The 16,635-nt window shown below is 48.4% G+C and overlaps 1 protein-coding gene across 1 annotated transcript in view; it reads right to left on the bottom strand.

Moving 5' to 3' along the window:
- The window catches only part of RAD54L2 (RAD54 like 2), a 70,085-nt gene extending 66,790 nt beyond the window's left edge, over positions 1–3,295 (bottom strand). Inside the window, 1 exon segment of the mRNA XM_055707131.1 lies at positions 3,003–3,295. The gene's annotated coding sequence lies outside the window, so the exon portion shown is untranslated.
- Between the last annotated feature and the right edge of the window lie 13,340 nt (positions 3,296–16,635).

Here is a 16,635-nt window from a genome sequence, read left to right as displayed (position 1 = left end):
TTTGAAACAATGAAATTTTGAGAAAAACAGTCAAGGCAACACAACAGGCAGACCTGCTGGCTGGACACACAGTCAGGGGAAGTGTGACAGCAGAAGAGTTAGGAAAAGCCAAGTCACCACAACAGTCACCACTAGCTACAACTGGAATGTGTGGGATGGAAATACTACTGTTCAGTGCTGCATAAGGTGTAATCTGACACACGTGTGTATATACATACACATAGTAATGAGTTTCTTTTCAGAGATGCATGGCAGGAGGATGAGAGACAATGTTTGTGTGCGGGTGTATACAAATACATACATGTACATACACGTATATGTACACACAAACACAAAAGGTAACACACGGTGGGCAGCAGGCTAAACATGAGTCAGCAGTGTGCCCTGGCAGTGATGCAAGCTAACAGCACGCTGGACTGTATCAGCAGGAGTGTCGCCTGTCTGATCAAGGGAAGCGATCACGTCCTTTCACTTGGCACTTTTCAGACCCATGTGAAACACCATGTGCGGTTTTGGACACCCACAGTACAAGACAGACACAGAGAAACCAGAGTGAATTCGACAGAAGGCTACCAAGATGCTCACAAGGATAGACCACTTGCTGTGTGAAGAGAGGCTGAGACATGGCATTGCCCAGAATGGAGAAGGCTTTGGGGAACTGGCAGCACATCTCCTGTACCTACATGGAGGTTATCAAGAAGACAAAAGGCTGTGTGCAGGCTCTGCACAGAGGCATGTGGCAGGAGGACATGAGACAAACTGCAACAGTGGAGGTTGTGACCTGACATAAAAAAAAAAAAAAGTTTTTTCCCTGTGAGGACAGTTAAGCACTGGAACACCGAAACAGAGATGGATGAATCTTTGTCTTCGGAGGATTTAGGACCTGAACTAACAAAGTCCTCATCTGAACTTGATGTTGATCCCACTTCGACCAGCAGGTTGGACTAAGATACCTCCTGAGGCTCTTTCCAACCTGAATTATTCTATGACATCAACTTGGATCCTGGAGAATGTAACAATGGCCTGTTACAGTTTCCTATGCCAGATGATACCTTCCAAATCTCCACTAAAATGCAACCGCTACTGAGATGAGACAGAAAACATGTTCGGTTTTCCTCCTCAGAAAAGCACATAATTTTCCCATCCAGAACCTGCAATATTCCCCAATATCAACACTGGAATTTCAAGATATTTTAGGGTTGCAGAAGTTACCAGTTACCTGAGTGTAGTACAAGTGGAACGCGGTGGCTAAACATTCAGCTTTTTTTTAGGAGAAGGTGGTATTCAGCCTGAGACAGCATCAACCCAGAAAATTCACACATCCACAGCAGCTTTTCCTTAAAGCAGCAGCTGCATTTTTCTTGAAAATTTCTAATTCAGCACCTACCCTTAATGAACAACCCCTACATTCTGATGCTGATAAGGTCACTGGTAAGAAGCTACATTGTTCGTTCTGTGTATTCAGAATGTATAGCTCCATACCTGGGGAAAGAAGCCTCACTTAGCAAAACAAGGCCACATCAGAGCTCCCATCACAAGCACCTGCAGTGGTCTAAGCCGGCTGTTTTGTTTTCATCCCTCTGCAGGGTGCTAACACCTCTAGAACAGAACTATCAAAACAAAGGCTGTTTATTCTAAACTAATGGATTTTGCATTGAAGCAGCCAGAGAGCACTCACAAGGTCCACTACTCTAAGTTGGGGGGGGGGGGGGAGGGGGGACGAGAGGCAGTTACCACCTTCAGACAGGTAGCAGGAACATCTTGAACTGATGCAGAAGTTTCTGCAGCGATTTCCTATAGGTTACATGATTATTCACTAAGAATGATGCTTGGATAACCATGCAAACATCCAACAAAGAATATCGTACATTAAGGAAGTTAGAGATAAGCAAATGTAATCATTAGCATCTTATTAGCATAAAAAAGGGGGGGGAAAGAATTCCATTCTTACCTTTTAAACATTTTTTCAATTTTTTTTTCCAATTTAAGCATTTATTTTTCAATATAAAAGCCCCACCTGCATATAAAGTGGTGCACTAAGAACTTTTTAAAGCACCAGTTTTGTACTAATCAATGAAGGGTTGGGAGGGAAAATTGATGGGAGTTTATGAGCATCTCTCAAATGTGAGTGCTGAAACGTCCAGTCACCAGCGCAACTACCAGCAAAAGTAACCCATGAACGGTTCCAGGGGGGAGGAAGGGCAAAAGCGGTGAGCCAGGCTCAAGCGAGAGAGCTAACAGCCCAGCACACCAGGCCTTCCCCCTCCACAGCTCACCGAGTCTCACGCCGACACTAAATTATTACTTTGTGCGTCTCTTCACCAGCCCTACCGACCACGCAGCGCAGTCACGGCGGTGTGACCGCATCAGGCCCCCCTGGCTCGGCGCCTGCCCCCCGCACTGGCCGACACCCCAGCAGCCACGACACCCCGCGGGAGGCAGGTGCAGCACCCCCCCCGCCCCCGAACCAGGCACTCGCGTAGGCCCCGGAGCGCGGCAGGGCGCTGAGAAGGCGCAGCCCGAAGCTCGGGCTCGGCGGGGCCCATGCCGCCCGCCCCGCTCCCACGGCAGTCGTCGGGGCCCGGGGGCGGCAGCAGCCTCAGCCCGGCAGCCGCGCAGCCCCCCGCACCCTCGCACCGCGACCCGCCCCCCACGCTGCCCCGCCGCTCCGCAGGAGCCGGGGCACTTGCCCGGCCGCCCCCCCCGGGCCCGGCGGCCGCATCGCACCCCCGGCCCGCTCAGACCGGGTGGCCGCTTCCCTGCCGCCCCCCGCCCCGGGCCTGGCAGCCGCTGCTCCGCTGCACGCCCCCTGCTCCCCAAAGCCGGGTGTCCGCTCGCCCACCGCCATAGCCCCCCCCGGGCCGGGCGGCCGTCACCCCGCGCCGCTCCTCATGCGCCCCCAGCGGGGCGGGGCAGGGCGGGTGGCCGCGGGCCTCCGCCGGCGCGCCCCTTCCCGGCCCGCTCCCATTGTGGCGGCGGCGGCCCCACCGCTGAGCTCTCACCTCGGCGGGGGGCGGGGGGCTGCGGGCCGCGGCGAGCCCCGGGAGCTGGCGGCCGCCCGCCCGCCTCCGTCCCGGCCTGGGCTCTCAGCCGCCGCTCGGGGGCCGCATCACCCAGCGTCCGGCCCCCCACCCCCCGCCGGAGCAGCCGCAGGATCCCCCGGGCAGCAACAGGCACCTCCGCCGCAAAGGTTCCGCAGGGCGGAGAAAGGTTCCTCCTCGCCCCGGAGGGCAGGAAGGCGGCGGTAGCCGTGCGGCGCGGCGGGGACGGGGCGCCCCGGCCCTGAGGGAGCCGCGCTCCCCTCGGCGGCCGGCGGGGCCCGCTCCGCGCCGCCAGGGCCGGCCCACCCTCCGGAGTCCCGCGGGCCCCATCCGCCGCCCAGGCAGCCCCGGGGGCAGGGCCGGCGGTCCCGGGAGCCCACCTAGGGGCTGGAGCGGGTAACGGCGGGGGACCCCGGCTGCCCCTCCCTCTGACCATCGGCCTTGAGGAGAGTTACTGCACGGAGCGCCGGGGTACCCACCCCCCCTTGGTGGGATGCTGCTAATTAGCCACAGAGTCCCCGGGTAATTAAGGTTGAGGGGCCTCAGGGGCTCTCCTCCAGCCCGCCCCTCAAGGCAGGGACAGCACAGAGCTCAGCTCTGGGCCTTAACCTGTCAGGTCTTGAACCCCTCCATGTACGAGTTTCCACCAGCCTCGGCCCCGGCTCCCGCGCTGGAGATCTCGCAGGAGAGAACTCCCCCCTCGCAGCCAGCCTGGGGCAGGACCATCTGTGCTGGCAGCCACGGCATCTCTCTCCTGCCATGAGCCGGGCCTTGCTGCCTCCGCACCCTCCCCACGGGGACTGGGGATGGCCACCCCTGCGTCCACACAAGCCCCCCTCCTGCTCAACCCCCCTGCTTCCCTCAGCCTGATATGCCCCAACCCTTGCACAGCTGCAACAGGAGTGGCTTTAATTTGCCTCCTTTGCACTGGGTGCCCAAACCCCCCACAGCATTTCAGATGTGACCTAATGAGTGCTGAGCAAACGGGGGTCTCGACACCATGGTCCCACGGGCAGAGACAGCCCACCATGCTGACAGCCTTCATCATGGTCAGGACACGCTGCAGACACCACACTGAGAGCATGCTGCTCATCCTGTACAGCAGCAGGAGCCTGGTGTTTCCTTCTGTTACAGGGAAGCAGAAAGTACAAGATCAGCAGAGAAAGTGCCTGCCTGATTCCCCAGACAGGTACTCAAATATCCAGTGCATGAAAAATAAAAGTTGGAGACTGGTATCTGACTGGATATCCACTGGCAGCCTGGGCGTGATCAGTGTAACTCAACCCTCAGTCCTTCAGGGATCTCCTGGATATCAGGGAAGCCAGAGCTGGTCCAGAATAAAAGCACCATAACATCACAGAGCCATCTCACAAACGGTGTGCCCCTGGGGACTCTGCAAAAGTGTGAAGTGTCACAGAAAGTCTTCACCCTCCTCCCCAGCTAGACACATCCAAATCAGACATGGGACCTTCTTCCATTAAACCTGACATGAAATTCCAGGTTTTCCTTTCCTGCCCCAGCCTGTCACCCAAAGAAGAGATTCAGAGAGAGGGATGACAGCAGAGGCCTCAGAGGCAAAATGGAACAAGTGAAAGTTAAAGCAGGCAGAAGAGCCCCCAGCAGAGAGCAGTGAGGAGTTCTTATTGGCTTTCATTCCACATTACAACATTAAAAAAAGTCATGCTTCAGGCATTTGTTCCACAGCAGCATTAACAAGCACAGTCCAGCTAAGGACAGCTGCTTCAAGGGCCACTCCTATAAGCGCTCCAGCAACTAGCATCTTATCCTTATTTCTGTGAAGTTAACTAAGGCAGCTAAAAGGACCTAGAAAATTATTCCCGGCTTCTATAGTGGTTGTATATCTCTCTTTCAAAGTCAATGAACCTTTGTCATTAGGCATGCTGTCTGGTGGATGTATTGGGCTCCACATCACTCATGCTTTCTCAGCAGGTAGCTCAAAGTGCAGCCTCAGGACACCCATACTCATCACATGGAAGCACATGCCACCAGGAACTCACACCACCAACATTCAGTCACAAGCAGCAAGTATGAGTGATTACTGCCAGTTTGCAACACCAAGGCTGGAGTTACATGATGCATGTAGAACTGGGGTAGAAAGCTCAGATGTTACTCCTCAGGGGCACGTACCATCAAGTGCCATCACACATGGCAGCTCTGGCTCCTTAAACAGGTACCAGCTGTCCTTTATCATCACTGTGGAAGATTAGGCTGAAGGAGTGACCCCTCCCAGAATAAGAAAATTAAGAAGTGGTCTGAAATCTTGCAGGTGGGATCAGTGGTTCCCATCCAACTGGAGAGGAGCAGCCATCCACACAGCTCTCCAAGTCCCTTCACAGCCTTTCACATGTACATCAATCACTACGAGAAGTGCTGTACAAACAAAAAATTGATACAGTTCCTCGGGCCAGTGGCTGCTTGCTCACCACAGAGGTGTGCCTTCTGTCCTTCTCTCACATCCTTTTTCTTGAGCGAACACTACTGGGCACCTGCAGCAGGCTGTGCTCTGAGCTGGGCAAGCACCCAAGCACGAGGAAGTTCCCTTACCTGGATGCTGGGAAACACCAGAGCAAAGGGAAGTGGAGCACTCCTCCTTTGCCAGGCCTCTGCTCTAGCCTGAAGCAGTTATGTCAGTCTCAGAGCTGACACAGAATCCCTGGCTTTTGCAAACCCAGCCAGTGCACAGGCCTAAGGGGAGACCCATAAGATCTGTAGAGCAGTTGATTTTGACCTGTTCTTCTCACGACACAGCTGCACAGAAGTATGTGGGGAGCTTTGGCACATGTGAACAGCAACAGATTACTTCCCACCAAGGTCCCAGGCTGCCTCCAGCACCCCAGTGCACCAGCTGTCCTTTAGAGATCCCTGCATATCCAAGGAACAGCAGAGCCTCACCTCTAGGATTAAGCAGAGCTGACTGATAGCCTACAACTGGGTTGCAAAAGAGCAAGGCAGATGTTATCTTAATACAGGAAAGGCCATCAGATTTCAAAGCAACAGCTTCAACTTCTAGCTCTTTAAATGCTCATATCATTTACACTCTGAATTGGGTTCTTGGGCAGTATCAGTTACATGAATTAGGAGCTGTAGAGGACATTAGTACAATTCCTCTTCCTGAGGTTTTTACAGCTTAATGGACAGCAAGTGTTGCTGGTGAGCCTCCAGCTTCTGACACTGACCAGAATCTCCCCCAGAGCTCCCCAACTTGCCTTTGTGCTTTTTTCTGTCCTAGAATCACTCTCAATTAACAATACAAAAATAAAACCTATGTCATCCATCCCTCCTAAGCTGCACATGCATTATTCATCAACATGCCCTAATTGATTCTCTCATAACCATGAGCACTTCTGCACTTGGCTATGTCATTCTTGTCTAGCAGAGCACAATTTATGAAGTTTATGCTACTTGGAAAAAAGCACTTTCAAAGCGTTACCTTTCACAGCTTTTCTGATCAGAGCTTTGAGTTAGATCTTAACACACAGAGCCATCAGTCCTTGGTTTTGTGTCCATCGAGTACCTCTGCTGCACTGATGCTCAGTGTCCAGGCTTGGCAAGTCGGTACTGCTCTAGGTACTCTGGGCCCTTTTCCCGAAACAGTGTCTTTAAAAGGGGTGAAAGTCAGGATCTGGGAAAGTCTCTGCACCTCTGAATAAATGCTCTGAAATGTGTAATCCATAAAACATGAAGGGAGTTGAAATGCCCTTGCAAAAACATTCCATGAAAATTATAGCATCTCCTAAACCTACCCACCCTGCCATAGGCCACAGGCTCTGTGAGGGCCGTCTCTAGAGCTGCAGAAAAATACATATCCCATCAGGAGGATAACTCAGCTTTACCTTCAGTGCCCTGACACTAGAATATCTCTGGATTCTTCCATCCTAAACTCTGCCCAAGACTTCTGGAAACTAAAAGCCTGTGATTAATTGCTTGGAAACAGAGCAGATCCTATCAGGGTGCAGTCCACAGACACAAAGGAGCAGGTCTGAATGTCACTCTACAGCCCAAGCAGCTGGAAGCCAGCAGATGACACCCCATTCAAAGAAAGGGATGCAGGGCAGCCAGTCCCTCCCTCACAGCAGGTACATCCAAACTGCAGGGTGGCAAAGCTGTAGGCTCTGGCAAGCTGTTTCCATCCTGAGAGGACTCAAGCAGTCATGCAGAGGGAAGTGAAAAATCAGAAACAGAAGTTCACTCTATTTCTAACGTCACACTTAATGTAACATTAAGCTTTGTACTGAAGGTCTTGGTCAGGGAGTTACCAGGGAGCCTCATCACAGTGGAGCCTGTTAAGTTTGTGGTGATTCAGCTTCACAGACATTTAACCAGCATCACGATATTCAGCTTGAATTTCACTTGCACCTCAACTCTCAGTCTGCAGCCTTCTCCTTTCCCCACTAGAAGGGGCTAAGAACCAGGCACTGGAGAACAGAAGCAAGTGAGTTTTGTCATGGACAAGTTAAAGGCAATCGTCATTACATGTAACAATTTGAATGCCTTCTTCTTCGTGTTAGGCTTTGTGCCAGCCCAATCCAGAAGAGATTCAGTGTAATTACAGAGCAAGAGCTCTCTTCTTGGAGAGCAGGCATTTGTTTTGTTTTCTTAACCCTATGATGAGCTGCTGTGGGAAGGATTACAGTACTGAAATGCTGTAATGCCGTTGCATAACTCAGCACAGCACTGCTCACTTGAAACACTCTTCAGCCTTCAACACCGTGTTCTCAAACACTGGGTGATAGAATTGGGTGCAGCCACCCAGAGAAGGCAGCAGGAAGGTAAAACAGGGCACCACCTCTTCTAGAGAAAGGTGGAAGGGTTTACAACTTCAGGTCCGGAAAGGGAATAGCAAAGATGTTACAATATACAGAGTAACAGGAGGGAGTAAGGGCAAGTAGGGTGCTTTGCTCATAGGAGAGGCAGTGGCATATTTAAAGAAACAAAAGTAACAAGTTGAAGAACTGGTACAAGGCAACACCTTATTAGAAAAGGTCACGCAGCTGCTCCTTGCAATCCCCACTGCAGGGTACCGGGCTGAAGGAGGACTTACCCTGCTTAGCCACCTACTACGAGGACAAGGACTGTAAAGCCAGGAGTGAAGCCCAGGGAGACCTGCAGTGCTCAGACCACCCACAGAGAGGGGCAAGGTTAAACATGCAGCTCCAGTAGGTCTAAGTGCTTCATTGCATTACTTGTGAAGGACCATTAGCAAATTCACAGCAAGGTCAAAAACATTTTGAAGTTACATAGTTTTCTTCTTGCTCTACTTAGCCAGAACCACATACTGTTGTGCAACTGAGAAGTAAGCAAGCAAAACACAGCCTTACAATAAGGCATTACCAGATTCTGTTTGCTTCTAAGCTCAGCCTGAGAAACCAGACAGCTTCACAATCCCTCCTAGGTTCAGCTCATTACTTTCTAGCCCTCCTTCCAAGCTGGTTGGTTACAGCAAGTGCAGCAAGATGAGCACAACAACATCCACCCACCAAATGCAGAGAAGCTTTTCCTGGCCAGCATGGGCTTTCTGCATCGCGGGACATTTCACTCACCTAGGACAAGAGATAGGCACAGGGTAAAGAAATCACCTCCTTGCCTTCCTTCGTGGAAAATAAACCCATTGGTCAGTTGGGACTGCTCTCCTACCAGCTGCGCTTTGGAAGCTACGAGGAGAAGTCACCAAGGGGTTATGTCTCTCCAGCAAACAGGTCTTGGTTCATCCTTACTGGAGGAACAACCTACATTTATGCCACTCCAAAGAGACAAGGCAACCTCCTTCTGCCACAGGAGGAGCTGGGTCACAGACTGCAGAAGGCTGGTGTTTACTTAACTTTTGCCTATAGCCAGCTCTATTTTTCTGTGATTAGCTGTAGTGCAGAGAAGATGACACAATCTATGATGAACATGAATAGGTTTTCATCACCACTCCTCTGCCAAGACCTCCTTTCTAATACCACAGTAAGCTTTCTCCTGAGAAGTTAACTGTGCTAACACTCCATACAAAGGACTTTTCCTCTGTGTGGTAACACTGTCCCTGTCCTGGGCTGCAGATGTCAGGGTCCTGCTGTGCCACAGCACTCTCAAAACTACCAAGCTACAACAAGGTCTTTTACCAGCTCACACCAGCATACTCTTCATACAGTCCCTCTGCTGCCTTCTCCTCACCTCATCCAAGACATGTGTTCTGTCTTCCCTCTACTTCTTCCTCAGCTGCTCTCTCTTCCTTAGCTCTCAACCACTTAACTTAACCAGCCACACCTGCACCTTATCTACATCGGCCAACCCACCGCTGTATATTATCAATGCTAATTAACCCAGCTTCATTCCACTACACTAGTGGGCCTCAACGGCCCTGACCAGCCCCACCTGGGACTCCCACTCACACTCCCTGCCCCTTGGCACAGGGCCTCTATTTAAACTCACCCTGGGTAGTTAGTCTTGGGTTATGCTTGACTTTGGTTGGCATTGCTGACTATGGTCTATAGATTTGTTTCTTAGCCTAACTTTGGCTCTGCCTTATTGCTATGAGCTTACCTGAGGATCTGGGTTCTTGGTTGATGCTGATTGCTGTTTCTCAGCCTGCCTGACTTGCTTGACTTGGATATTGTGGCATGAGCACCAACTGATAAGATCTCTGCCCCGCTGGTTCTGGGATCCCCTTGGGTCCTAGTTTCTTGCTCTTTTAAAAGCAGCAGGTATTTGCTACAGATAAAGAAGTGAGGGACTACTTCTTAGTCCTTGCTGTTCTCCCTGGGGCTGAAGCTGTTGGTCTCTACCTCTGTGCTGCCTGTTGATGAAGATCCTGAGGGCTTTACTGTGACTATAGGGTGTGTATGAATGATGTTAGGCCAGCTAGAAACAGCAAAGCTTTTCTGGTTTGTTCATTTCACAGCTGTGTTTTAATTGTTTATCTTGAAACTGATTCTCACAGATGAGAATAGCAAAATGAGTGGTTTCTTTTGGGAGGGGAGAAGGATGTGTACAATTATGTGGCCAGTAATAAAAGGCTTCTTGGTTTTTGAGCAGATATGCAATAGGCAGAAGGACTATGGGTGGATTATCAAGCTTTGAGAAGAGAATTTAGTGCACTTACCATATTAATGCCAATAAGACCTATATTTGCTTCTTCATTCTATAGCCTCATCCAGGGTTTACTATTAATCTGTGGCCACAAAACAAGATGGCTAGCTTTTCTTTTTGCTTTTCAGTATGCTTTCCACTTGCTTTGTTCTTCATGTGGGAGCTAATCTCTAGTTTATTAGAGCACCTGTAATCACTACAAATGCTTTGATTTAAGCAGCCCATATGCAGGGATTAATGTTGATTTCACTACTTATTTATTAGCAATAATGCTTCCTTTTTGGTATTGTAATCCTGAGGCAATGCACCATGTGAGATTCCCTGGCCATACACATGACTTCTTGTTCAGGCTGTGAAGTGTTAGCATCACCAGGAGCTGCTCTGTTCCTGACACTCCACTGGTACCCATGGTTAGATCCTACCTGGAGCCTTGCAGCCATTGCCCACTATCAACTATGCAGAGCCTGCCTGTTGTACCAGAGGGGCTTCCTCAATGCCTAGTGCACTGCAATTAGCATTTTAATGCTTTAGACTCCATGCAACTAAATGCAAGCCATAGCATCTCCTGATTTGTACCTATGTTTTCTTTGTTGCTACTCTGATGTCCTCCCCTGTTTTATTACTAGCAGATATTAGTCGTGTTTCTTGTGATGTCAAAACATTGTTCTAAAACATTAGAGCTGAAGATGAGCACAGTGGCAGAAACTGAAGTGCTTAAAATCCACAATTCCTTATGCTCTACCATTCCAGCATCTCCTGTCTTTGGGAAGGGATCTTCACAGTAGTTATTCCTTCTTCCTCACTCAGTGTGGATATACTGGTGTAATTCAGTGCTCTCTGTAGTCTCTGTCCTCCTGCAGTGGGCAATATCTGAGTTTTGGAATAATCTAACATCATTGCAGTCTGCTTTTCCTCCACAATAGGTGATTTCACTCATCTGAAAAACAACCCCTAAAGAACAACCTTTTAAACTACATTAAACAGCATTTCTCCTTTTCATTGACTCCCCTGGCTTTACAAAAGTTTCTGAGGTTCAGGAGCGTAAGGAAATAATCTTGTTTCAAAAGTTTTCATTTTCATTCCTGCAAGGCTTTTGGTCTCTGGGGCATGATTTAACAAAGTTGCTTTGACAGTTAGGTATATTTAAGTAGGGAAATTATGGAACTGTATGTATGAAGGAGGTAATCTTGAGGCTGCCTGTGTGCAAAAAATGTCCTGATGCATAAAATAGGTAGCAACGTTAATATGTTATTTCTTCGCCTGGGCAGGTGAATGACCTTCTCTGCTCAAATGCAACATGACCTTCCCAGCCAGGCCATTGGCAGGTAGGAGGGGAGACCAATGCAATCAAGAGGCTGGGCAATTACTTTTGGAAACTTGCTGTTTACAGATCAGAGCAGCAGTTAAGGTGACAACATATCTGTTGGAAGAGGTTTAGGAACTGTACAGTATTCCCTTTCAGGCACTACCAAAGGGTTATGAAACGGTAAGTCATTGCCTTTTAATAGTGCAGGGACTGGGACATGTGTTCAGCATGTGAGGGAACTGGACTTCCTTCCCTTTTTCCAGCTTCTGGTAGAGGAATCAGCCTCTGGGATTCCCCTTATCTCTGTGATGCCCCACCACAGGACCCATGTAGATGTCCAAATGTACCCTGTCTGACCTGTAGCTGTACCGTGCTACTTCCTTGCTCCCCTCTATCCACCTTCACCTACATGGCACTGGTGAGACCAAAAGCAGAGAGCCTATTAAGCCATACAATTTATATTACTGTCTGCACCCTGGTCTAGACCACACAAAGGATGATTCTGAAAAAGATTTGCTGAATTTAATTTCACTAAGAGGGGGAAGGTATTAGTAACAGTTTTATTTTCAGTTTCTTTCCAAGCATCCAAAATAACTACACAAAAAAGGCAAATTAATCAGCAAAGCATCCACACTGCAGCCAAGCTGCACACACCCATGGTGGGGGATTGTTATGGATGGCTGAGCCTGGAAACACTGCATAGCAACCAGAATTGTGAAGTATTAGGAGAAAAATTAAAGAAAAACCACATGAGGCGACAGAAGAAGCCAGAGAATAACTGGAGCTGCAGAGGATTAGAAATGGCCAAGTAATAGGAGTGAAGTTTACCCAGACAAGTTTGCATGTACCTGCTAACAGCTTCCATGGACACAGTGACCCTGGTGTGCTTTGATGTGGAGTCACAAATGGGTGGGACACAGGGCAGAGGGATGCAGCAGGAGGTGACAGCCCTGGTTGTTCCTTTGCACAGCTGCTTGCTTCACAGGAGTGAAAAAGCGCAGCGGGCAGAGGAGGTCTTTCCATTGATACAGACTCCTGGAAGACCACCAGGCAGAGGAGGTGTTTCTGAACATGAGTACCATGTTGGGAGACGAGCTAGAGGCAGGGACTCCAGCTGTTTGGGTGCTTTGATGTTATCAGGAGATCTGTGCACCTCGGACCCGATGGGAGAATTGCAGAGCCCTTCAGCTGTTTGAAGCTGGAGATATATTCCACAGTGCACAAACTTGTTTTTCTTAATCATCTTTCATTTTCTTAGTCATATTCAACTAGTCCACACCCTGGTTTAAAATTGCTTGCATACAGTCTGGGTGCAGAGCTGAGCAGGAATAGATTGCTCCCAGCTGGTGCCCACATGGAAAGGATACTGTTGAATTCCTACAAGAGGTTTGGGCCACAGTTGCTCCCAGCAGCACCCCACCATCAAGTGATTGGAGATGGGATGAGAGTCCCTGAGCAGAGCTTGCAGACCTGGGGGCTGCGGCAGAGGCACAGGCTGACATCAGAGTCCTTCCAGAATACACAGCTCAGGGATGAGGATGCAGTATCTGACACTTATATGGGAGAAGCAGGGAGCCACAGCCTTCCCTCTAGCAACCGCCCTCAGCCAGCTGTGAATCCCTCCTGGGTATTATTCATAACTGAGCAAAATACCACCATCAGGTACTGTTTTCTGAGGAAGGGAGATATAAGCTGTGGAGTTTGATAGTGTCTGCAGGGTGACACGTTCTCCAGTGTGCACAGGATAAGGAGTACAACTCCAGCAGCTACAAAATCCACATGTTAGTGAAGTGTCAGTAAAGGTTCAGCCAGGAAGGACCAAGACAGAAAAGCAGCATTGGGAATAGGAGAAAAGACTTCTCTAAAAGTGTGGGGTGTCTCTGCAGATGGTCCAGCAAACCAAATGGTTTTGTAAACTTGCCCAGCTGCAAGAAAGCTAGTTTCTTCCTCCTCCTCTCCCATTTTGCAAGGCTCTTAGGAGAGTGATGCTGCTCAGCTCCAGGCAAGGAGGGAACTAGTTCAGAAAAGCTGGAGCTGTGAGACCTCAGCACTCCTCCCTTTTTAGCTGGTTGCCCTTTGTGAAACGGAGATATGGGGAGTTGCATGGTTGGATCTGGAGGTGCTGCTCTAAAACACTAAATAGTCATCTCCTGGATGGTGGGTAACCACAGCTGGTTTGTAAAACTTTCCACAGCAAGCAATGTTGTCCCCTGCAGCTTACCCTTGGGGATTCATCTTCCAGAAGAGTCTCCCATTGCTCTTGGGCGGTTTTCTGTAGCCCAGGAGAACATAGTGCTAGTTAACAGTAACTAGCTGGAGAAGGTTGTGTATCACAAGGAGCTCATCAGGCAGGTAGTGTGGCCTGATGCACCTGTCTGCTACAAAAGTGGCTGGGAATGATCCCAGCCAGCATGCTAGGAGAGATGATTCAAAGTGTTTATGATTAAATCTTGCCTTTATCTTAGTCACAAACATCCCACGTATTTCAAGCAGACAAGCATTTTACTCCCACGATCCAAAGACAAAACAAAATAAACCTCGGTACTCACAGCTGCAATGCGAAACTCTACTTCATGGAAAATAGCATCCTAGCCTCAAAAAGTGGCTAAACACACCTCCCTCTTCCTTCCTGGCTCAAAGCTTTGTATCTGTATTGCTAAAATCTCCTGTGAGTTCTGCTGTCCAAACAGCCTGTAAAAGCCATAAACATCTCTCATTGCTTCCTCCCATCTTTTTGACTTCATTTTCGGCTAAAGCATTTTTTTCCTCCCAGACTACACTGAAGATTACTGCCCAGACACTACATTAAATGTAATGTTCTATTATGATAAGCATGCAAACATTACATTAAACACAAGACATAGACTGTCAAATAAGGTAATACAGGGAAAATTCTTGTAAGTCCTACCCAGTTGTACTGGTGATTTGATATGTTCAACAGCTCAGAAGGATCTTTTCCTCTGAAGAAGACCTGAAACAGAAAGAATAAAGAGAAAAACTTAAAAAAATTTAAAAATTGATTCTTCTCAGTGAGGAATTCCAAAATTATCCCTCCAGAATGCCCCTCTTTCAAAATTAGTTGCATTTTATCACAATTTTGCAATCATATTGCAAGAGGTAGATACATAAATCTAAGAGATGGCAATTAGGCCTGGAGCAATGTACCACTTTTTAGATAATAATGTTTGTCAGGTTTGAGTTTTGTCATGCAAATGCAACTTGCAGTATTGCTGCAAGTCAAGTGTACTCCCAATTTCACTTACATGTAAATGCTCAGTGCTAAAATTGGTATTTTTATAGTTTGTTCTTCCTTTGTGTCCAGAAGTAGAAATGTGTCTTTCTCAGAAACCTCTTCCATTACAGAGCAAGATGTGTGTTACAGAGAATATGCTGGGCATTCCGCTTGAATGATAAGTTATCATTTGTTATCATTTGCAGTCATTACTGGACATCCAAACTGCTCCTAACCCCAGCTCCATAAGCACTGAAGACATTTAGGTGTTTTTCTGGTTATCATTTACCAATGCAGGTTTTAGAATAAGAATAAGGATCTGCATCCCAACACTTGCCTGCATCCCAAAAGGAATATAGCGCTATGTAAAATACTCTGCACTCCTATAAATGCAACTAAATGTTCACAAACAAAGCTCCCTGGAGAGCAAAGCCCATGAGTATGTTTATGTAGTTGCTAATACAGTGTGGTGTGCCCTGGGAGGCAGTGGGATTTTTCTCCTTTGTGGGTTGGCACCAAACTGATTTCCTAAAAAATCAGCGCTTTTTCCTTCCCCTTCTGCCCTATCATCAAGTGCTTCTGTTTTATTTGTGCAAAAAAAAATTTATGAAACTTCATTCTTGCTATATTCCCTCCCTGCTGACACAGGGCTATGAAGCACCTGGAAGAAAGAAGAGACACTGTCATCTACACGAGGCGGCAAGTGGAAGAGGGAGGGGAAGAGCCCTTGAGCCAGCACTGCCACCTTGACCTGGCATTTTGAGCTCAGCAGCAGAACCGGCCCTTGATGAAGTCCCTCATGGCAATGTGGACCTGGGACTGCACCTAACACCACGCGCCAAGGCCTGCCTGCCTTACCAAGGTATGTGGGCTTGGCAGTGCTCAGTGTTTCAATAAGCTGCCCTGAAACACCCCGGTTCGTTCTGGAGCGTTTTGGGAACCGCAGAGGTCATTTGGAGGTCAGGGCAGCACAGAGAGGTGTTGCCAGAGGAAGTCATTCCTTTCAGATAAAAAACACATAAACTGTTTCATGGGAGAGGGAAAACTTAGGGCCAGTGTCCTGGGTAAATCACAGCACAAGTTCCTGCAGCCTGTCCCTCCTTGCAGCTTTACACTACCTCACTTCAGATGATTTTTTGCATGTTAAAAGCTGTTGCATGCTTTATGCTGCTAGGGCAGCTTCCGAGCTTCTTCCTAGGTGTGGCTGAATGTAATGAGAGTAAACTGCTCTGTGTTTGGGCTCTGCAGTGGTCCAGGCCCAATGTCTGGGTAGCAATTGCAGTGGTACCATGCACACAAAGCTGCTTGACGCCAATATCTGTGAAGCTTTGAGAGCTGTAACCAGCACTACTGTCAAGCTAAAGATGAGGATTACCAAATACTGGAGAAGCTGCATATGACAAACACCACTAAGACCCTTGATGGAATCCCTCAGCGATAAAACAACTCATTAATCCAAAATTATTGTTTGCATATAACTACAGTGCCTCATTATAGCCCACCTTCACCAATTTGCTTGTTTGCCCATGCATCAGAACTGTCACATACAGACAGACACGTGGCCCAATTAACTCCTGTAGAGAGAAGTCATGATGAGAACAGATATATAACCTGAATTTAAGGTATAATAATCTCTCTTAAAAAGGAGAAAAAAAACCCCAAAACAAACCCCTCCCTCCTCTTATAGGAAGGGCAGTTGCCTTAAAACCAGACTTCTTCCTGGTTTTGTTTAGTCCTTGTTTTCTAAAGCTGCTGTTGTTACAAGTAATGCTTAAGATCCTTGTTGCTGGAAAACATTAGGAGGAATTTGTTTATATTCCCTGTGTGTGTCTTGCAGGCATTTCACAGCATGCTGTGCATAATCTTTTCTTGCTTCCTCTGCTATGAAGAGTTTTCTTTGCTGGTTGATTGGCTGTTTCCTATAGTAACAAAACAGATAGAAAAGGAAAACCCTTGTTGAACCACAA

The sequence above is a fragment of the Falco cherrug genome, chromosome 4 (assembly GCF_023634085.1).
Source record: "Falco cherrug isolate bFalChe1 chromosome 4, bFalChe1.pri, whole genome shotgun sequence".
Lineage (NCBI taxonomy): Eukaryota > Metazoa > Chordata > Aves > Falconiformes > Falconidae > Falco > Falco cherrug.
This window is presented reverse-complemented; position numbering and strand designations above follow the sequence as displayed.